This window comes from Lepidochelys kempii, chromosome 26 (genome assembly GCF_965140265.1).
Source record: "Lepidochelys kempii isolate rLepKem1 chromosome 26, rLepKem1.hap2, whole genome shotgun sequence".
Taxonomy (NCBI): domain Eukaryota; kingdom Metazoa; phylum Chordata; order Testudines; family Cheloniidae; genus Lepidochelys; species Lepidochelys kempii.
Window position 1 is genome coordinate 4,373,704 of NC_133281.1, and position 23,640 is coordinate 4,397,343.

General features: G+C 44.6%; 1 long non-coding RNA gene across 1 annotated transcript in view; it reads right to left on the reverse strand.

Moving 5' to 3' along the window:
• Nucleotides 1–23,640, reverse strand: part of LOC140903467 (uncharacterized) — a 60,651-nt gene that overhangs the window by 14,544 nt on the left and 22,467 nt on the right. Inside the window, exons 3-4 of the long non-coding RNA XR_012156250.1 lie at nucleotides 20,827–20,916; nucleotides 19,720–19,913 (exon numbers count right to left, since the gene is read on the reverse strand). This is a non-coding gene — a long non-coding RNA (uncharacterized lncRNA). The remainder of the gene's footprint in view (nucleotides 1–19,719; nucleotides 19,914–20,826; nucleotides 20,917–23,640) is intronic.

A 23,640-nucleotide genomic window follows, 5' to 3' on the forward strand; every position in this document is an offset into this window, starting at 1 on the left:
GTAAGGCTGAATTTCACCCAGTATTACTACCTTCTATCTCACAGTCAGTAGCCCAGCTTTCTGGTCTGGTTCTAAAGAGTTAAAAACGTATCTAGGAAAAGTTGGGTGGATCTAGTCTGCACAGACTCTGACACTATCTGGAGCGGCTTGATTCAGGAGGCTGCACTTAATTAAAACTGCAAAATGGAACAGTTAGCTGAAGCTGAAAATTTCCTCCCGCCTCAGTTGAGCATGACGGGTGTTTTCTAATCTCTATTTATCTTATTGTCAATCAATTAAAACAATTCTCAAAATTCTATTTTGATGGGTCCATTTGGAAACCACTTAGATAACAATAGAATCATTTAACTTTTCTTTTGTGGAGCTTAAATTGCCTGGGGCATTTTTATTCTGCTTTCCATTATTAAAAAGGATTTGGGTTCTGATCTCAGACCTGGCAGGCTCTTGGCACGCTACCACGCAGGGGGATCCAATCTCAGCTACCAAGGCTGGTAAGGTTACAGAGACAGCAGAAGGAAGCAACTTCCGACACACCGCTAGAGCATAGGTTTGGTAGGTTGAGGGAGCACACAGGGCAAACCCTCCCAGGCCAGAAGAAAGCTACTATGATATGGAGTTGTTGTGGTCTGGAAATAGCAAGGACAATGGAATGGATCCAGACAGACCTTTTCCTCTTTTAGAAGAGAGCTGGTTAGTTCACAGGTTTGGTACACACCTAGAAGAAAAGGAGTACTTGTGGCACCTTAGAGACTAACCAATTTATTTGAACATAAGCTTTCGTGAGCTACAGCTCACTTCATTGGATGCTGTAGCTCATGGAAGCTTATGCTCAAATAAATTGGTTAGTCTCTAAGGTGCCACAAGTACTCCTTTTCTTTTTGCGAATACAGACTAACATGGCTGCTACTCTGAAACCTTTCACAGCTAGGTTATCAGTTTAAATCCAACTCAACTTGGTAAAGGCTGAACAGTGCTTAGTCTGTCAGCAGTGCTAGAAGAGTTCAGGGCATTAAATAATGTCCTTTTCTACTAGTCAACTGAGTTGCATATAACTGAATTCAGCACTGGTGAGAGGTGCCATATTGCTAGTCCTGGCTGCATGCCTTTATCTTTAACAGGGGTACCAGCTTCCCCTAACACATCAGTCTGTCTCTCTCTTGTCATTGAAGGACCATCTCTAGGGCCCAGAGGGGAGTTCAGTCACCAAGGCCTATTCAATCCTTGGCCTCTCTGTTTAGACCTAACAAGCCTGACAATCAGGATGGGGTTGCTGAGTTTTATTTTTAATGTAGACATCGGTCTTCTAGCCCATTGCATTCAGACCACTGAACAGACTGCAACAACCTTTACTCGCTGCTGATCACAGCGGTATTCAAAGCAGTGTCTCAGAGATGCCTGGTTCTTTATTCCATCCGCTGGCACCTGAGGCATCCAGCTCCCCCTTAACATGTGATTTACTGATGGTAAATAAACTGTGGTAATAGCCGACATTAGCAATGGCCCTTCCCTATGCTCCAGGTCACCCATTCTAGCTGAACACAGCAGTCATTGGTTAGTGTAAGTTTGAAGCATTATAAGTAAATCAGGAATCTCGTTGAATACCCCTGGTCAGCACAGACAGCTGAGATTATTCTGTCACAGTGGTTTATTAAAGTAGCAGTAAGCTCTGAATTGGGAGTTTACCTCCTTATTTCTACATCTGACTCTTTAGTAATGGGGAAGGAGTTTCCTGAACCTGCTGAAATTCTGAGCATGCTCCAGTTAGATAGGAGAGCTCCGCAACACAGTGTACGAAACTAAAGCAGGGTTGCCCCATCTTTACCCAAAGAAGTGGTCACACTGGAAGTTTGCTACAAGGATCACACCTGCTCTGACCCTGAGTGTCCTCAGGTCATATGAAAGGGGGTCAATTTTTCCATCATGCACATGATTTGACCTCTTACATGTATACCATGTTCCAGTTTGCATCGACGGTGGCCAATGATGAAAGGGGGAAAGATGGTAGCCCTGCTGCTCTTTAGGAATGATAGGGACAAGCACACAGTAAGATCTCTGCTCAGAGGAGGATGGAGCATTGCAAAATTTACAAAGGTACCTAAGTGATTTTGGTTGCCCAAACTGAGATGCCTTAAAATCTGCCTGATTTTCAGCATTATCTGAGATTGGCCCTTTTAAGGTGTCTCCAACCAGAACCCAAAATCACCTGATCCAGTTGAAAATCTCAGTCTGAGACCTCTCCTCTACAGATTGCATGTCTATTAAAAATAAGAGTGCCTGAAAGCCATAGCATTGATCCCCTTGGACTGAAAGGAAAACCACCCAGGAGTGAAGTATATATTGAAAGACAGTAAAAAGCCAAAACAAATAGTAACTTTAAGCCAATAGTACTGTTTATTTGAATTTCAAAATGTTGCACTTTTCTTTTCAGAAATTTTGAAAGCTCAAAGTTGTGCAAGAATCAAAAAATGTTGACCAGCTGTACAGTGAATACATGGTGCAGGAAGGTATCTATGAATACAGCTGGGCAGTTTACACAATACATCATTGCAGTATCCTACATGTATTATGATGCCTTTGAATGTTTCTGCAGTTAATTACTTTGTGGTGTAAATGGCAAGTGTTTTCTTTCAGAGGTACATGAATACAGGTTCACCCTTTCCCTTCCTCTGCCTGGAAGCCTAGTTTTTCCAGTATAAAGCAAATCAAATCTTCTAGCAAAAATGGTGACATTTCATGCTTACCCAAAAATCAAAAAAAAGGGAAACTCAGTCAGCACATATATTTATTACAAAAGCACCCAGACTCATAACCAGGATCAGAGCCCTGCTTTATTAGGAGCCGTATACACACACACACACACCACAAGAGACAGTCCCAGCCCCAAGACTTACAAGTCTGCATAAATGGGGAACTGAGGCAGAGAGAGATTCAGTGGCTTGGCCGACCTCACACAGTAAGTCCGTTTCAGAACCAGAAATGGAATGTGTATCTCCAGAGTGCCAGCCCAATGCCTTAACCACAAAATCATCCATATTCCCCATATAAACCTACATAACACAAACAAACAATCAGTTTCACAGGAATCTAAAGATCAGCTATGGAGATAAATTTCATGGGCCAAATTTGCATCTTCCTTACTGAACACACACCCATGGGGTGAACCAAGCATAATGGGACCCTGTTCCACTAATGGGATTCATAGGTGCTACCACAAATACAAACAGTAACACCATTCACAGTCAGGAATAATCCCACTGAAGTCAGAGTTTCACCAATGTAAAAACTGAACCAGCCCAAAGTTAGGTCCAGCACAGCGAATCCTGGTCTCAATGAAGTCCATGGCAAAACTCCCACTGACTTCAATCAGATCAGCACTTCACCCAGGGAGCTGTACTGTGCTATCTATGCAGCCTCAACTATTAGACTGAACATTGACTGAGAGCAGACTTTATCCTAGCATCTTCCCTGTAACTGACATTCACTCTGGGCCTGATGCTGCTTTCCTATACCAAGGTGTAAGTCAGGAGTAATGATGGAAATTGATGGAATTAGACCATTTTAAAATTGGTCTGAGTAGAAGAATCAGGCGTGGGTATATTTGAAAAATTTAGTATAAAATGCATTACAGAATGTTGCATAATATATGAGCTAGCCAGTAGATGGGTTTTTTTTAATTCCCATCAATATAGAAGAGCATAGAGATTTAAAAGAAAAAAAATATGGACTGCTCAATGCATGGAAACTATAATAAATGATGATTCAAATGAAAATAGATTCTTAGGTGACTCCAGTTCCCTAATGCAATACAATAAAATATCCAACTTCTCAGCCAGTGTAAATCAGCATTGCTACATTGACATCAATAAAGCTATGCTGATCTACGCAAATTGACGAGCTCTCTCCCCCACACCAAAATTAATTCCTTTAAAAAAAAGAGACACACACACACACATTTGGAAAGTTTGCCACAGTTTGTGTGTGTTAGCTCAAGACAACTTTCTGAAACTCAGATAAAGAAAAACATTCAAATGAGGAAAGGATGAGTAATTGACGATCATAACTGTGATTATAAGGTATAATTACAATTAGCTGCACAAGACTGTTAATCATAAAAATAATTACATGCCAGCTTTCTTCCTACAAAAAACAAAACACAACCATAATTAAGTGGCCCAGAAGGGCGACAAAAACACATTTCAGACTGACAGAGGTGTTGTTTATGGGGGGTTATGGCTAGGGGTAATGCTTAGCATTGCTGCTCAAAACCTCTTGAAATGAGGAGAGGGTACGTAGTGTTATTAGCACTAATAACTGGCTGTTCAAGTTAACTGAGCTAATTTTAACACCATTAAAAAAAAGAAAAAAATCCCAGGGATATGGCATCTATGTTTCCAATCTTTGCAAGGCTGAATCTGTTATTATTCCTATTGTAATAGGATTCAGAGCAAGCCAGTTCCCAAGCCACATTTTCTCTAGCTATCATCATAAAACAAGACAAGAGGAGAACGCCACCTGATTTTGAGTAAAAAGAAAAGGAGGACTTGTGGCACCTTAGAGGCTAACAAATTTATCTGAGCATAAGCTTTCGTGAGCTACAGCTCACTTCATTGGATGCAACTGTAGCTCACGAAAGCTTATGTGCAAATAAATTTGTTAGTCTCTAAGGTGCCACAAAGTACTCCTTTTCTTTTTGCAAATACAAACTAACACGGCTGCTACTCTGAAACCTGATTTTGAGTAGACAACCAAAGAGCTTTGAGGTCTAGTTGAAAAGACACAGGTCTAGGAGTCTGAACAGCTGCATTCTATCCTATTCTAGGCCACACCACTGATCTACTGCGTGAACTTGGGCAATTTACTTCTTCTCTGCCTCATTTTCCCCTATCTACAGAAAGATAACAATAGAGAGAGAATGGAGTATAAAGTGGGTATGAAATGCTACCAAATGGTAATATTTCACATCAATTTTGCACAGGTTTTAAAGGACAACACAAGTTGTGAGGCCATGGAGTATTGGATTTGTTATAAATATATCTAATAATAATTTTAGATTTATAAAAAATATATAGTTGGTCAAATTCTGCTCAGTTCCATTCATGCAGTCCCATTGAAATCAATGGAGTTGCAGTGGCATCACTGAGAACAATATGGGGTTCATTGTGTGTCCCTCTTTGGTTTCTAAGGCTCTGCTCCAGCAGAGCACTTGCACAATTTTAAATATGTGAGGGGTTCCATTGAGGTCCCGAAGTCTACTCACATGCTTCAAGTTACTCATGCTAAAATGCTTTACTGGATCAAGGCCTGAATGGTTAAACTGCATCTTCCCACTAAGATAATCATCATATCTGGCCACGGCAGTGGCTTTCATCGTAATCCTTTTCTACTTTGGGCTTGCCTATTTGCTCCACCTGCAGTTGGGTGAATTTGATGCTTCAGCCTCATGAGGAGGTCTGCGTGCCACAGGGCATCCGTGGACCATTCACTGTCTAGCACGCACACCATGAATCATAAAAGCTCTCTCTTTAGGCAGTAAGGGTGACAAGCTCCTGTAATTTATCTCAAATGAAAGGAGCTGGATTATCTGAGTGGGCCAGAAAATGCTGTCCATTAATTCTCCAAGATAGCTTCTGAACCCTCCTGGGTCACAGTTCCAGTCCACCCATCTCATACACTAAGGGCGGTTGTTTTTTGGTTCATGCTGTTACACTGCAGACCCAACTTAGACTCCTAAGATTACATGGGTCTAAAAATCTGTCTTCACATCACGAGCCAGTTTACACCATGTGAATCCTTTCATTAAAGCGGGGGGGGGGGGAGGAGGAGGAAAGGGGGGAGAAATCATGCTCATGTTAAAATTTCCTTTTCCTGCAGGTCTTTGGTTTGCTTAAATTGTGTTTTGTTTTGTTCAGGAAGCAGCACTGAGCGCAGAACTCAGGACTGGTGCGAACTAGGGAACCTTTTCTTCCCCTGAGCAAATTTTTGGAATAGTCAGGAAACCTGAAAGAAAGGGCCAAATTCTTTTGCAGGTATAAATTGGAGTAGCTCCGTTAAGTCAATAGAGCTGTACCAATTTACACCGGCAGGTAATGTGGACCTGTATTACAGTGATCCCACTAGGAAATTGGATGTGCAGATTGATAGCTTCAGAACTTGCCACATTTTTCAAAGCCTTGTCTCTTTTGCTTTTGACTATCAGGTTAGAAAAAGGCTTTTTTTTTTTTTAAAACAGTGATGGATAATTAACCTTTGGAACAACTTGCTTAGCAATATGGTGGCTTCTCTATCAGTTGGAGTCTTTCTTTTAAAAGAAAAAGCTATAGTTCAAACAGAATATGGGCTAGATGTAGGAATCACTGGGTAAAATTTCATTGTCTGGGGTATGCAGGAAATCAGACTAGATGATAATGGTCCCTTCTAGTCTTCAAAATCTACAAAGCATGTGGCAAAGCCCAAATACGTTACTATGATCGGAGCTGTAAATTGAATGATCTCCAGCATGATTTGAAACCCCAGCTCTCAGCTGTACAAACTTCCACCACTTGGAGGAACCCTGTTAACTAGTAGCAGTAGTAGGCTTTTATCCCTTCGATGAATGAGCCACTGTAGGGAGGCAACACCTGCTTTGCAGGCATAAATCCACCTTTGATGCGAAGCATTAATAACCCTTCCCAAAGAATATCACTGGTGAGCCATGACGAGCTGTAGCTGTGAGATCTTCACAGTACAGCAATTTGCATGGGAGCTGGCTTGCTAGATTTCAGTAAATTGCTGGAGTGACTTCATACCTCTGCAAATCATTAAAGAAGGCCAAGTCTCTCCAGGAGCTGCTTAGATAAATTCCCTTGAGTAGCAAAATGTTTTTTGTTTTTTATTTCCCCTCAGCTCCATTTGTAACGTCAACACTATGATTTTTTAATTATCTGTTTGAAACAGATTTAAACCTGAAGCCCAGGAAGGAACCTGGCCAGAATAGGGAATAAAGATCCCCTTGGGGATTGCTTGGCAGGTCTGATCTGAATTCTTATACAAGAGGCATTAGAAAGGAGCCAAAATGAAAGACACTAAATATTGCAACCCCTTTGCTCCCCTGGACAGCCATCTGGCCCTCCCATCCCAGCTAAGCACACACTGCATCTGGTGCTCATACAGAGTGGACTGAAAGTCAAGAGCGTTCTCTCCCACACACTGTAAGAAGGCATTCGTGAGTCTGGGGAAGGCTGTCCCCCATATACTGTGGGAGGGAGCTCTCCCTATGGTACCAGGTTAGGGGCTCATGAACTAAAGGGAATCATCTAAAAATGAGGACACAAAGAATATGGTGGTTGATAGGGTGCCTAGACCTTGACATTCACTGCCCCATGGAACTTACCTTTGTGGTGGTATCTGAGGTCCTCAGAATCCATAACAACAATGAGTGATTAGATAGACAGGGCACAGTGAGACCAGGATTCCCCCTGCAACTCCTTAGTAACCACACATTGCACCAAATGGGATCCCCCACACTTGATCAGGCCCACTTTTCTGGTTCCACCTCCCTGCCATTCCTCCCCATTTGTGGAGCAAGCACTGCCTTCTACCCCCCCACACATATGGGACCCACAGACCTCCTCCTGCCCCTCAACATTCTCACACTTGCAGGGGATGTAGGGGAATATCAACTTTGACCCTTGCCACTCTTCCCCCCCAAGCCTGGGACAAATCCACTTTGCTGTTTAATGTTCTTCATTTCCCATTACAACTGATCTCCTCAGATGAAAGAGGGGAGCCTGGACTGCTTCAGTCCATACCGCCTTCAAGGGACCGTTAATCCCCAGCCTTCAGTGCCTAATATTACCAGGGGTGGCTGAACAACCAAGCACACCAGTGCTCCACTTCTCAGTCTTCCCCTCTGCAGGCTGCAGTGAAAGCCCCTGGCACTGGGGACAAGTACTTGGGGTTGGGATGCATCGGTACCTGGACAGGAAGTGCCCATCAGCCATTGACTCTTGTCTGGGGGTGGTTTACATGACCCCCCTCCCCTACACTGAAGGAGAAACTTAGAGGTCCTGAAGCCTCAGGGAAATTTCAGAGAAATTCATGCAAACTGAAATACATGGCATTCACTCAGGTCTGTACTTCGTTATACTGATGTGGCAGTGACCCCTTTGTCTAGAGAAGAGCTCACAGGGATCCTTCAGGATGAAAAGATGCTCTAGCCATATAAAATGAGATTTGCAATACTCTCTGGGTTGCCAAATTAAAAAAAAAAAAAATTAATAACTTTAGCCATCTCATTTGCCTGCATTAGTCTCAGCTTTTGCCTTTATAGCACCAGGCATGAAGAATATAGGGGATTTGAAAAATTAACCAGCATAATGAGAGTTGATTATTAATGCTTAGAGCTAAGAGAGGGAAAAAAGAGAGCCAAAAATAAGGGTAATCTCTCATTTCCCAAAAGTGAGATAACCGAATTATTGCCATAGTTAACAGATGCACCAAAGGAATTGAATAAATACCACCTATTAGCTTTTTGGGGACCTGATATTTTAACTTCTACTGGCACACCTCTGGAATTTTCTAGAAGAGTTCTGAGGAAAGGGTGGTACCAAAAACTCTGTGCCTCTGACTATGGGCAAGTCACTTAGGAGCAGATTTTCCAAAGCATTCAGAATCTAAAAATCACACCCAGATTTTCACGAGAGCCCAGCTCACATACGTTGCCCCAAGATAAATGGCCAGGTTCGCAAAGGAACTCAGCTTGGTTGGTCCTGAAATCTTTTGAAAATCTGGTCCTTAAATGGCTGCCCACATAGGAACTCAGCTCTTTTGAAAGTTGAGTGTGTTGAGCTCTTTAGAGCAAAGGTGCTCGAGGATAGACTCTGAACAGGCCTCAGGGCCAGATCTTCAATCTAACTACATTGCTTCACACCATTGAGCAACACAGTTAAGTTGATCTAAACCCACAGATAGATGGCTGAGTCAACAGAAGGATTATTCGGTCAAACTAGCTTCTGCTGCTTGGGAAAGTGGAACAGTCACATTGAAAGGAGTCCCCCCCCCCCGTCAACGTAGGGAACATCTACACTATGGTGCTACAGCACTGAAGCTGTGCCTCTAGTGTAGCTTTGGCCTTACTCTCTCTTTGCCTTGGTTCCTCATCTGTAACATCATGGGAGTAAGAACACTTATTTTGACTGTAAGCTATTCAAGACAAGGCTTGTCTCTTGCTATGTGTCTAGCACAAATGGGCTCTGATCTCATCTCCTAGAGTCATTCCTGTATCATAGAACATCAGGGTTGGAAGGGACCTCAGGAGGTCATCTAGTCCAACCCCCTGCTCAAAGCAGGACCAATCCCCAACTAAGTCATCCCAGCCAGGGCTTTGTCAAGCTGGACCTTAAAAACTTCTAAGGAAGGAGGAGATTCCACCACCCCCCTAGGTAACACATTCCAGTGTTTCACCACCCTCTTAGTGAAAAAGTTTTTCCCTAATATCCAACCTAAATCTCCGCCACTGCAACTTGAGACCATTACTCCTCGTTCTGTCATCTGCTACCATTGAGAACAGTCTAGAGCCATCCTCTTTGGAACCCCCTTTCAGGTAGTTGAAAGCAGCTATCGAATCCCCCCTCATTCTTCTCTTCCGCAGACTAAACAATCCCAGTTCCCTCAGCCTCTCCTCATAAGTCATGTGTTCCAGTCCCCTAATCATTTTTGTTGCCCTCTGCTGGACTCTTTCCAATTTTTCTACATCCTTCTTGGAGTGTGGGGCCCAAAACTGGACACAGTACTCCAGATGAGGCCTCACCAATGTCGAATAGAGGGCGACGATCACGTCCCTCGATCTGCTGGCAATGCCCTACTTATACATCCCAAAATGCCATTGGCCTTCTTGGCAACAAGGGCACACTATCTCATATCCAACTTCTCGTCCACTGTAACCCCTAGGTCCTTTTCTGCAGAACTTCTGCCTAGCCATTCGGTCCCTGGTCTGTAGTGGTGCATTGGATTCTTCCATCTTAAGTGCAGGACTCTGCACTTGTCCTTGTTGAACCTCAGATTTCTTTTGGCCCAATCCTCCAATTTGTCCAGGTCCCTCTGTATCCTATCCCTACCCTCCAGCGTATCTACCACTCCCCCCAGTTTAGTGTCATCTGCGAACTTGCTGAGGGTGCAATCCACACCATCCTCCAGATCATTTATGAAGATATTGAACAAAACTGGCCCCAGGACTGACCCCTGGGGCACTCCACTTGATACCGGCTGCCAACTAGACATGGAGCCATTGATCACTACCTGTTGAGCCCGACAATCTAGCCAGCTTTCTATCCACCTTGTAGTCCATTCATCCAGCCCATACTTCTTTAACTTGCTGGCAAGAATACTGTGGGAGACAGTGTCAAAAGCTTTGCTGAAGTCAAGGAACAATACATCCACTGCTTTCCCTTCATCCACAGAGCCAGTTATCTCATCATAGAAGGCGATTAGATTAGTCAGGCATGACTTGCCCTTGGTGAATCCATGCTGACTGATCACTTTCCTCTCCTCTAAGTGCTTCAGAATTGATTCCTTGAGGACCTGCTCCATGATTTTTCCAGGGACTGAGGTGAGGCTGACTGGCCTGTAGTTCCCTGGATCCTCCTTCCTTTTTTAAAGATGGGCACTACATTAGCCTTTTTCCAGTCATCTGGGACCTCCCCGTTCACCACGAGTTTTCAAAGATAATGGCCAATGGCTCTGCAATCACATCTGCCAACTCCTTTAGCACTCTCGGATGCAACGCATCCGGCCCCATGGACTTGTGCTCGTCCAGCTTTTCTAAATAGTCCCAAACCACTTCTTTCTCCACAGTGGGAGAGTCACCTTCTCCCCATGCTGTGCTGCCTAGTGCAGCAGTCTGGGAGCTGACCTTGTTTGTGAAGACAGAAGCAAAAAAAACCATTGAGTACATTAGCTTTTTCCACATCTTCTGTCACTAGGTTGCCTCCCTCTTTCAGTAAGGGGCCCACCACTTTCCTTCACTTTCTTCTTGTTGCTAACATACCTGAAGAAACCCTTCTTGTTACTCTTAACATCTCTTGCTAGCTGCAACTCCAGGTGTTATTTGGCCTTCCTGATTTCACTCCTGCAAGCCCGAGCAATATTTTTACACTCATCCCTGGTCATTTGTCCAATCTTCCACTTCTTGTAAGCTTCTTTTTTGTATTTAAGAGCAGCAAGGATTTCACTGTTAAGCCAAGCTGGTCGCCTGCCATATTTACTATTCTTTCTACACATCGGGGTGGTTTGTCCCTGTAACCTCAATAAGGATTCTTTAAAATACAGCCAGCTCTCCTGGACTCTTTTCCCCCTCATGGTATTCTCCCAGGGGATCTTGCCAATCAGTTCCCTGAGGGAGTCAAAGTCTGCTTTTCTGAAACCCAGGGTCTGTATTCTGCTGCTCTCCTTTCTTCCTCGTGTTAGGATCCTGAACTCGACCATCTCATGGTCACTGCCTCCCAGGTTCCCATCCACTTTTGCTTCCCCTACTAATTCTTCCTGGTTTGTGAGCCGCAGGTCAAGAAGAGCTCTGTCCCTAGTTGGTTCCTCCAGCACTTGCACCAGGAAATTGTCCCCTACATTTTCAAAAAACTTCCTGGATTGCCTGTGCACCACTGTATTGCTCTCCCAGCAGATATCAGGGTGATTGAAGTCTCCCATGAGACCCAGGGCCTGCGATCTAGTAACTTCTGCGAGTTGCCAGAAGAAAGCCTCGTCCACCTCATCCCCCCTGGTCTGGTGGTCTATAGTAGACTCCCACCACGACATCACCCTTGTTGCTCACATTTCTAAACTTAATCCAGAGACTCAGGTTTTTCTGCAGTTTCATACTGGAACTCTGAGGAGTCATACTGCTCTTACATGCAGTGCAACTCCCCCAACTTTTTTGTCCTTCCTGAACAGCTTATATCCATCCATGACAGTACTCCAGTCATATGAGTTCTCACCAAGTCTCGGTTATTCCAATCACATCATAATTCCTTGACTGTGCCAGGACTTCCAGTTCTCCCTGCTTGTTTCCCAGGCTTCGTGCATTTGTATATAGGCACTTGAGGTAACTTGCTGATCGCCCTCTTTCTCAGTATGAGACAGGAGCCCTCCCCTCTCACACGCTCCTGCACGTGCCTCCTCCCGGTATCCCACTTACCTCAGGGCTTTGGTCACCTTCCCCCGGTGAACCTAGTTTAAAGCCCTCCTCACTACGTTAGCCAGCCTGCTTGTGAAGATGCTCTTCCCTCTCTTCGTTAGGTGGAGCCTGTCTCTGCATAGCACTCCTTCTTGGAACACCATCCCATGGTCAAAGAATCCAAAGCCTTCTCTCCGACACCACCTGTGTAGCCATTCATTGACTTCCACGATTCGACAGTCTCTACCCAGACCTTTTCCTTCCACGGAGAGGATGGACAAGACCACCACTTGCACCTCAAACTCCTTTATCCTTCTTCCCAGAGCCACGTAGTCCGCAGTGATCTGCTCAAGGTCATTCCTGGCAGTATCATTGGTGCCCATGTGAAGAAGCAGGAAGGGGTAGCGATCTGTAGCACAAATATCAAAATCCCCCAGCCCAAAGTCCTAACCAATTTTGCCTTTATGAGAAAAGAAAAGCACATAATAAATTATCTACAGAAAAAGATACCACATTGACTGCCATAGCTCCATTGAACTGGGTGGGATCATCCAGGACTGTCAAGGCTAATGGTAATTGATGTTTCCTTTCACACCTGCTCTCTTTCCTGCTTTATTATGCCTTTGCAAATACTGTTGTCTCTGGGGGGAAAGAGTGGGAGGAGAGGAGGCAGCCTGCAGAAGGGAACAATTCCCGTTATGCTGCACAACGCTGTTAAATTGCATTCAGCTTCCCTTTCATAAAGTAATAAAGTGTTGTCTGAAAGGCAGCACGGAGTTTTAATTTTCTCATTGTCAACGGATACTCTAATCATGTAATTGAAGGGTGGGTGCTTGTCCTGTAAAGCAAGCAGAGAAATCCAGCACATGGGGCAGCTGCTAGGGAACTGGAACAAGTTTGATTCGCTCCTGAAAATGCTACTTCTAGAAGTAATTTTAATACTGGAAACCTAGGACCCCCCAGTTGGGTAATGGGGCTGAAGAAAACTGAATTTTTTCCCGTGGCACCTTCAAACTCAAAGGGCCTGTATTTCCCTTATATTGTACCAGTCTGAGACCGGCATAACGGCACTGAAAGCACAGTAACATTACACTGGTGTAATGTAGATGGGAATAAGACCCAAGGTATCTCAAAGCACTTTAAGCATGGAGTCAGATGCCACCAAGGCGAGCTAGTCCCTCTGTACAGTTATCATCTTGGGCTGTGATCTTCACGTATTTCCCATACTACGCAGCATTGGGACTGCTCAACAGTTGGATGACAGACCTACAGCAAACACAGAATTGCTGCAGAATCTGGCCATGTTGACTTAAATTGCATTTTACCTTCCTGTCCCCTATAGGGCTCAAGGCCCTACAATGATGTTGTGATGCTAGCTTGTAACAGAGAATCCAGCCAAGCCCCTCTGCACTATTCCTATGAAGCAAAGGGGGTTGAAAGATGCTAGATTAGCCCACCATGGAGCAGACGTCAGTGGTGGTAGAGATGACCAAGCTGGCTTCTCCACCCCCGCACCCCCCCCACTGCACTCTGCTGGGGGAGGCATGTATTTCTGTGCATGCCATAAATCCTTGCTTGGTAGATGACTTCTTGGAGAGTAAAGTGTGTTGACACAGATTAGAGCAGGCCCAATGTAGCTTTAATCTAGGCCTAGATCAGTGCAGAACTTGCTCGCTTGAAGCCACAGAATCCCATGGAAGCACGCAGTGAAAGCTGGGCATGGCTGAGATTCTGGCCTCCATGGCTTCTGGACAACCCAGAAAAACCAATCATCCTGTCTGGCATCATTAAAGAATTCCTGAAGCTGTTGGCAAGTATAGGGGTGTTTATCATAGGTTTCTTGGTCAAGTTCAACTGCCTCTTTAGATTTTTTTTTGTTTGTTTTGTGGTGGTCTGCTAGTTCATTTATGCTGTAGATTTAGGATGAAATCCTGGTCCTACCAGCAAAATTCCCATTAACTCCAATGAGGCCAGGAGTTTGACCATGGTGTCTAGCTTCCTGTACAAGCCTGTTGTGTTCTTTTCTCTACTTTATGTCCCCCTCACCCCTCCAGCTGTTGCTCTTTGAGCTATTTTTACAAAGCTTGTACTAGGATTTTCTGATACTACTTTTCTAACAGCTGACTGACTGCTTTATAGTACAGTGACATCAGTTTTGATTTTTTTAAAGTGCATCCTACAAAAGCAAACAGAGGACTTTTCAGGCAGCAAAACAGCAATGCCACTCCCTCCCACAGGAGAAATGGTTGTCATGGTATCCAATATGGACGCATCACGGTCATCTCAGAGTAATCAGCAATCTTGTGGAAGACAGCAGGCAGCGATATGTAACCACTAACTTTTCAGACTCAGTGATCAGCAATAGGCAGCTGACGACTTTTTCAAAGTAACTTTTAATAACCCTGTGCACAGACCCTAGATACAAATACAGCTGCAGAGCTGCTGTCAGATGGCTCACATACATGGCCTGTCAGCAGAGCTTGTTTTACTGGGGGAAAAAAAATAAATCTCCCCTTCACCCCTGGAAGTTGAGATTTTTCTTGTAATTAAAAGGGACTTGACAGTCATGGGTTCTATTCCCAATTCTACCACTAAGGCAGTGCCTGGGCTTGGGCAAGTCACTTCGCACCAGATTGACAAAGATATTTAGGTGTATAGTAAGATTACAAAAGAATCTACTTCAATGGGAGTTAGACATCTGATTTGGTTAGGATGTCTGAAAATCTTAAGTGCCTAGCTGCATCTTTCAGTGCCTAAAGCACCTTTGAAAATCTGGCCCGGAGGCGACATCTTTCAAATTCAAAGCTTAAACGGAAGCACCTCTACCCAGCTGTAGGCACACCAATGAAAGTGGCTAGTGGGAAGGGTGCATGCTCAGTACTTCTGCAGACACCTCAGTAAAAGCAACCCAATTTTCAGAAGGATGTAGTTGCCTAACTTTAGGAGCAGAAAGCTCTATAGATCACTACCATTTCCAGAGTCAAGGGATTCAGTACACCAAGTCACATGGCAGGGGGGAGGAGGAGGAGAAAGAGGGAGGAAGGATGTAAATAGTAAACTAATTCAAGACTGATGAAAGGAAATACACAATGCACAACTAACCTGTAGAATTCACAGCCACAAGAGCTCTTTGGAGTCAAAAAGCTTAAACATAGTGGCCAGACTGGGTCAGACCAAAGGTCCATCTAGCCCCGTATCCTGTCTTCCGACAGTGGCCAATGTCAAGTACCCCAGAGGGAATGAACAGAGCAGGTAATCATCAAGTGATCCACCCCCTGTTGCCTATTCCCAGCTTCTGGCAAACAGAGGCTAGGGACACCATCCCTGCCCATCCTGGCTAATGGCTATAGATGGACCTATCCTCCATGAATTTATCTAGTTCTTTTTTGAACCCTGTTATGGTCTTGGCCTTCACAACATCCTCTGGCAAAGAGTTCCACAGGTTGGCTGTGTGAAGAAATACTTCCTTTTGTTTGTTTTAAACCTGCTGCCTATTCATTTCATTTGGTGACCCCCAGTTCTTGTGTTATGAGAAGGAGTAACTAACACCTCCTTATTTACTTTCTCCACACCAGTCATGATTTTATAGAGCTCTATCATATTCCCCCCCTTAGTGGTCTCTTCTCCAAGCTGAAAAGTCCCAGCCTTAATCTCTCCTCATATGGAAGCTGTTCCACACCCCTAATCACTTTTGTTTTCCTTTTCTGAACCTTTTCCAATTCCAATATATTTTTTGAGATAGAGCGACCACATCTGCATGCAGTATTCAAGATGTGGGCGTACCATGGATTTACATAAAAACCATATGATATTTTCTGTCTTATTATCTATCCCTTTCATAAGGATTCCCAACATGGTTAGCTTTTTGGACTGCTGCTGCACATTGTGGATAGTTCTCTGAAAACATCCACTCAATGACAACTCAAGAAAGATCTTGGTATAGCAGCTAATTTAGACCCCATCATTTTAATATGTATAGTTAGGGGTATGTTTTCCAATGTGCATTACTTTGCATTTGTCAACATTAAATTTCATCTGCCATTTTGTTGCCCAGTCACCCAATCTTAAGAGATCCCTTTGTATCTCTTCGCAGTCCGCTTCAGATTTAACTATCTTGAGTAGTTTTGTATCATCTGCAAATTTTGCCCATCACTGTTTATCCCTTTTCCCAGATCATTTACCCCATTTTCTCAGATTAAATAAAGAATGTGCTACAAAAAGTTACATTAAATAGGATACAAATGTGCATATATTATCTCATTTTATAGCACTTCCATTTTTTAATCTGGAAAAAATAGGGTAAGTGATCTGGGAAAAGGGTTAAACCATGAGGTGGCAAAATTTTACATATGTACAAGGGCTATAACTCCTCATGTTTCAGGACATAAAGACTTATAACTGACAGGGGTCAGGAAGAACTTCCCTAACAGGTTATTCCATTATGGACATTCTCACACCTTGCTCAAGCATCTGATATAGGCCACTGATCTAAACAGGCTATGTTGGTCTAGAGGGCAGACGGATTTCATCTGGTAGGGTTGTTCCTGTTTCTCTCTTGGCAGCATTTGATACAAGGACAGGCAACTTTATGCTCTCCATCACCTCCACTGCTTGTTCTGGTATTGTATCTACAGTACTTCCCACATCAGACTATTTTGCCTAGTCCTGGATGGAGGCCTATCATGCAAAATCCAGAGGCTCTGTTTGTAAAGTAATGAGCCCTGCACCAAGCTGTACATCCTTCCCTAGGTTCCCGATCATCACAGAGACCTCACTGCGTACAGTGCAACCAGCATTTTGTAAGCCATCTGATATGTAAGGAAGCTGTAAACCCACCACTGAAAAGGGACTGGTGAAATGCTTCAAGTTCTCATGTCAAAAAATCCAAAGTTTAAGTCCTAGGCCACCATCCTTCCAGCCACATGGATGCTGAGCACTGGCAACAGATGGCATAAGGCCAGATCAGTCATTTACATCTAGTCTCCATAGCATCTCTCTCCTGTACAGGTGGAGACCTAGAGAGAACTATAGGGTGTATCAGTGTCCAGTAGCCTCACTGAGAATCCTCTTTTTGTATTCTTCCATTCTTCTCTGACACGAAGGATATTGATAAATATCTAGTCTCCATGTAGTGATTTTTATCAGTACATCTCAATGCACTTTATGAAGGAAGTCAGTACCAACAGCCTCACTTGACAGATGGGGAAACTGCAGGAGAGGCCTTTATTCTACTTGTTAGAGTCCAGCCACTCATATGTAGTGTGCTGGGGAGAGTGCTGTCCATCCTTAGCTTTCTGTTTTCAAAGGGACGGTAGGGGGAAGGAAAATGTAATTGAACAGAATCATAGACTTTAAGGTCAGAAGGGACCATTATGATAGTCTAGTCTGACCTCCTGCAGGCCACAGAATCTCACCCACCCAATCCTGTAACAAACCCCTAACCTACGTCTCAGATATTGAAGTCCTCAAATCATGGTTTAAAGACTTCAAGGTGCAGAGAATCCTCCAGCAAGTTACCAGTGCCCCACACTGCAGAGAAAGGGAAAAATCTCCCAGGGCCCCTGCCAATCTGCCCTGGAGGAAAAATTCCTTCCCAAACCTAAATATGGTGATCAGCTAAACCCTGAGCATGTGGGCAAGACTCACCAGCCAGACACCCAGGAAAGAATTCTCTGTAGTAACTCAGATCCCACCCCATCTAACATCCCATCACAGGCCATTGGGCATATCTACCGCTAATATTTGGAGATCAATTAATTGCCAAAATTAGGTACCCCATCATATCATCCCCTCCATAAACTTATCAAGTTTAGTCTTGAAGCCAGATATGTCTTTTGCCCCCACTGCTCCCCTTGGAAGGCTGTTCCAGAACTTCACTCCTCTATGGTTAGAAACCTTTGTCTAATTTCAAGTTTAAACTTCCTGATGGCCAGTTTATATCCATTTGTTCTTGTGTCCACATTGGTATGGAGTTTAAATAATTCCTCTCCCTCCCTGGTATTTATCCCGCTGATATATCTATAGAGAGCAATCATATCTCCCCTCAACCTTCTTTTAGTTAGGCTAAACAAGCCAAGCTCTTTGAGTCTCCATTCATAAGACAGAAAAGGAGTACTTGTGGCACCTTAGAGACTAACCAATTTGTTTGAGCATAAGCTTTCGTGAGCTACAGCTCACTTCAGTATGCATCCAATGAAGTGAGCTGTAGCTCACCAAAGCTTATGCTCAAATAAATTGGTTAGTCTCTAAGGTGCCCCAAGTACTCCTTTTCTTTTTGTGAATACAGACTAACACGGCTGTTACTCTGAAACCTTTCATAAGACAGTTTTTCCATTCCGCGGATCATCCTTGGAGCCCTTCTCTGTACCTATTCCAGTTTGAATTCATCCTTCTTAGTATTTACTTAATTAAAAACATTAAACAATCACCTCCAGAGGAAGAAAACATCAGGAGGGCACAGGTGCTGACTTCCCAATGTGCTAGGGCAGAGGGGGGAGGCAGGGTGCTTGATCCTTGAGTCTGCCCCAGCCCCACTGTAAAACAGTGATTGTTGTGGGCAGGAGGCACAGGGAGAAAGAGGGAGGCACTGATTAGAAGGGCCTGCTGGTGGGTGCTCAGCATCCACCATTCCCCCTTTGGTGCTCTAGCCCTGGAGCACCTATGCAGGTGGGGGGAGGGGAAGAGATATTTCTTATGCAAGAAAGGCTTTTGTCTGAGAACCCTGTAAACACTTAAGCAATGGAAGAGTCCTAGAGATTTTGTCAGCACTCTTGCATCTCTAAGACTAAGTTTTATCCATTTCTCTCTCAACCCCTCTTGGCATATTTAGCAGCAGCTCATGAAATTGAATCTGGTGAATTTAAATGATGGCCTTTCCTATTCTGACTTTTTAATTTCACATCCCTTGGACTGCCCCTTTGCTCTCCTGTGATATGTTATCCATCTGTGCCCACCCTCATGCCACTGGACTGGAAATTGTTTCCTTAAGGAATGTTACAGCTCTACTGACTTTAATTAGGAGAAGATAGCAGCCTGAGGGTTGCAGCCAGAGTTTGAGAACCAAAATGAGCTCAACAAAATGTTGTAGATAGTCTGGAGGGACACTGACCTCTGATGGTCTCCCACCAGGGAGGGGCTGGACCTCTGTTCACGCTCAGATGCCTCAGTGCTTTTGTTTGCTTTACAGTTCATTAGCTGAAAGCAAGGTCACCCAATGGAGTCGATTATTCTGTACCCTTGGCCTTGGGATGCTTTATATTTACATAAATATGTTGGGGCCTTAAATATGTTGATGTATAACTGTATCTGCAGGTCCCAACTGAGACTGGGGCCCATTCTACTTGGTGCTCTACAGCCACAGACAGCCCCTACCCTAGAAAGGTTACAAGGCTGATGAATGGTGGGAGAGAACACCTAGGTTAAGGTCACACAGTGGTGGAATAAAGTGGTCCTCAGTAGGACACTAGCTTGGGACACATGTCCCTGTGCTATCAACCAGAGACCTTAGACCAGAAACTACAAGCCAAGCCAATAGAAAAGGAAGTTTCACAGAGAAGACAATAACTTTTCCACACCTCATTAAATGTCCAGACTCCATTAGACCTTTGCTTGCTGTCACAGGAGAGATGCTGGGACAGGCACCTGCAATCTGGATGCTGCAGGCCCCTCTGGCTGGATCATCATTGTATTAGGAGTGACGACTCCAAAACCCTGTGACACCCGGTCCTTGCTGGCCCTGGCCCCTGCCATTCAAGGATACATTCGCCTGCTACAAAAAGCAATGAGTTTTATTCAGGTGGAGGAAACTCAGGCCCAGAGCAGGCAAGAGGCTGGCACAGAACCCTGCATCAGCAGTGGCCTAAACTGTCAACCCAGCCCTGAAAGACTGTTCAGCATGTTAACCATGGCGAGAGTCAGACCCCGAATATAAAAACAGCCTCTATAATTTGCACTGTGTTAAGGTTTCAGGCTGCTGCCCATCACTAGGATGTCAGACTGCCTGCCACATAAAAATATCAATAGCTAGTGGATTTCATGAACTCTCTGGTGCTTCTCCCTTGTGGGGTCAAAAACACTGCTTGGGGGAGGGTTTTTGTTTTGGGGTAAAAGAGGAAGTCAGCATTGACAGTTATTCTTATGATGAAAGGCTGTTGTGGTAGCTTCGAGTCTGCAACCAGCCTCAGGGTCTCCCCCCATCTGTTGGGTGCTAAACAGACACACAACCAAGCTGTCGGACACAGAAAAGCTTAGAATCTTAACAGCTAGATAAAATGTGCCGGACAACTTTTTTGGATCACTCTTCTACAGATCTGAAACAGTTTTCCAAGGTCAGTCTTTGGCGGAGCCAGGAATTTCATCAAGATCTTTAGAGTCTCAGCCTTTAACCGCAGAGCCTCCCTTTTCCTGTGAAAAGACACATACCAGCTTGATGCAGGTGTAACCATTGGCTCAAAGGAATTACTCCCAATTTGCCCCAGCATAAGCAAGAGGAAGATCAGGCCTTCCCTGCATGTTAGTCACAGGGAAGAGCTGATCCACGACACTGGTCTATAGCAGCCCTTCCAGGTCCGCAAAGTGAAAGCCTCATCCATAGCTGCTCTGTTAGCAGCCGTGCTGAGCCCCTCCCACCTAAGAGTCCCTGCTTGCACAGTGTGCAGCCGCCCACGGCAGTAATTACTCACCTCTCTTCACATTCTTCTGTGGTTCTCCGCTGCGATTTTAAATCAATCCATCAGTCGTGACAGTTTCTGAGAGCAGATATGGCTCATCCCCTGAAACAGGCAAGCAGTGGGTAAGAGCAATTATTCCATAAATGGTTCTCTTTTTCACCTTATGTCTTCTTGGATCCATTACCTCCGCTTCTGTTCCTAGGTAACCCCCATCTGTGGCACATTATTTTTGCACATCAGTTCAGTGTTTACAAAGCCCTGATCCCACCCCCTCTATCCCCACAATGAAAGGCTCAGTGTTGTGTAGGGGAAAGGTAAATTACATGTTAAGTGATTAATTTGTTAACACAATAGACAGCAGCATAGGCTCCCCTCAGAGCTGCCATTTAAAGAGAAGCGCTGTAGATGGATAACGTGCATCCAGAAAACTCAAGACACAGGGACATCAGCCAGTGAAATGAGCCCTGTTAAATAGTTCATCACTCCCCTGCCATGCTGGAAGTCAGGAATCATTAAAAGACAGTGGGGTTAGTGCCAAGAGGAAGTGGTAGGGTGACCAGAGGTCCTGATTTTATAGGGACAGTCCTAATATTTGGGGCTTTCTCTTATATAGGTGCCCATTACTGTCCACCCCCGTCCCGATTTTTTACATTTGGTGTCTGGTCACCCTACGAAGTGGCGGTAGCAGCAATGGGGGGGGGGAAGAACAGCAATGTGGGGGACACTAGGGGTGGTGGACGTGTTGGTGCTGACACTCCGGTTTTGTCTACACTAGACAAGTGGTCAGCGTAGCTAGACTTGACTTGGTCTAGTGCGGATGCAGGTTAGACACCTTTTAGCTGGCTGATCATCCACCAGCTAGACTGGGGTAGAAGGGTGTTAACTTACATTTGCGTAGGGAAAGGTAGAGGTTGGTTACAATGCATTAGAATCATAGAATCATAGAATATCAGGGTTGGAAGGGACCCCAGAAGGTCATCTAGTCCAACCCCCTGCTCGAAGCAGGACCAATTCCCAGTTAAATCATCCCAGCCAGGGCTTTGTCAAGCCTGACCTTAAAAACCTCTAAGAAAGGAGATTCTACCACCTCCCTAGGTAACGCATTCCAGTGTTTCACCACCCTCTTAGTGAAAAAGTTTTTCCTAATATCCAATCTAAACCTCCCCCACTGCAACTTGAGACCATTACTCCTCGTTCTGTCATCTGCTACCATTGAGAACAGTCTAGAGCCATCCTCTTTGGAACCCCCTTTCAGGTAGTTGAAAGCAGCTATCAAATCCCCCCTCATTCTTCTCTTCTGCAGGCTAAACAATCCCAGCTCCCTCAGCCTCTCCTCATAACTCATGTGTTCCAGTCCCCTAATCATTTTTGTTGCCCTTCGCTGGACTCTCTCCAATTTATCCACATCCTTCTTGAAGTGTGGGGCCCAAAACTGGACACAGTACTCCAGATGAGGCCTCACCAATGTCGAATAGAGGGGAACGATCACGTCCCTCGATCTGCTCGCTATGCCCCTACTTATACATCCCAAAATGCCATTGGCCTTCTTGGCAACAAGGGCACACTGCTGACTCATATCCAGCTTCTCGTCCACTGTCACCCCTAGGTCCTTTTCTGCAGAACTGCTGCCTAGCCATTCGGTCCCTAGTCTGTAGCTGTGCATTGGGTTCTTCCGTCCTAAGTGCAGGACCCTGCACTTATCCTTATTGAACCTCATCAGATTCCTTTTGGCCCAATCTTCCAATTGGTCTAGGTCCTTCTGTATCCTATCCCTCCCCTCCAGCGTATCTACCACTCCTCCCAGTTTAGTATCATCTGCAAATTTGCTGAGAGTGCAATCCACACCATCCTCCAGATCATTTATGAAGATATTGAATAAAACCGGCCCCAGGACCGACCCTTGGGGCACTCCACTTGATACCGGCTGCCAACTAGACATGGAGCCATTGATCACTACCTGTTGAGCCCGACAATTTAGCCAGCTTTCTACCCACCTTATAGTGCATTCATCCAGCCCATACTTCCTTAACTTGCTGACAAGAATACTATGGGAGACCGTGTCAAAAGCTTTGCTAAAGTCAAGAAACAATACATCCACAGAACCAGTAATCTCATCATAAAAGGCGATTAGATTAGTCAGGCATGACCTTCCCTTGGTGAATGCATCATTAGCTGTTCCTGATCATTAGCTAACTTTAAACCACTTTTCCTAGTGTGGACAATAATTAACGCTAGGTCTACATTACAGACTTTACAGTGGCACAGCTGTACCACTGCGCTGCTGTAAAACAAGTGTCTGGTCTAGCTGCTCTATGCTGGTTGGAGAGAGAGAGAGCGCAAGAGTGCTCTCCTGCTGGTATAGTGCTGTCCACACCAGCACTTTTGTCAGTGAAACTTATGTCAGGGGGGCTTAATTGAGTCTCTTATCCAAAAGAAAGACTTAGTCAGTGAAAGGACTCCCATTGATTTTAGAGGGCATTGGATCCGGCTGCAAGTGAGCGCATTGTTTGCGGAGCTAGAGGAAAGAGGGGTGGAGCTTTGCATCACCAATGGCCCTTCCTGGTCTGCACTCAATTATACTTAAGCAAACAGCTTTCTTTCCATTGACTCCTGGGCTGAAATGCCTTCTCAAATGTGAGCAATAAACTGTTTTATTGTTTTCAAACTTGAAGCTGGGTCAAGGGAAGAAGCCAGGAATTGCTGGATGATTTTATGATCTAATTTAATTCTTCTAGTTCATCAGCCTGAGGTTCCTATATTTGTTCAAGCCCCTGACTGACATACCAGGCCAAGACCTATAAAACAGGAGTGAGTGAATGAGTCTCA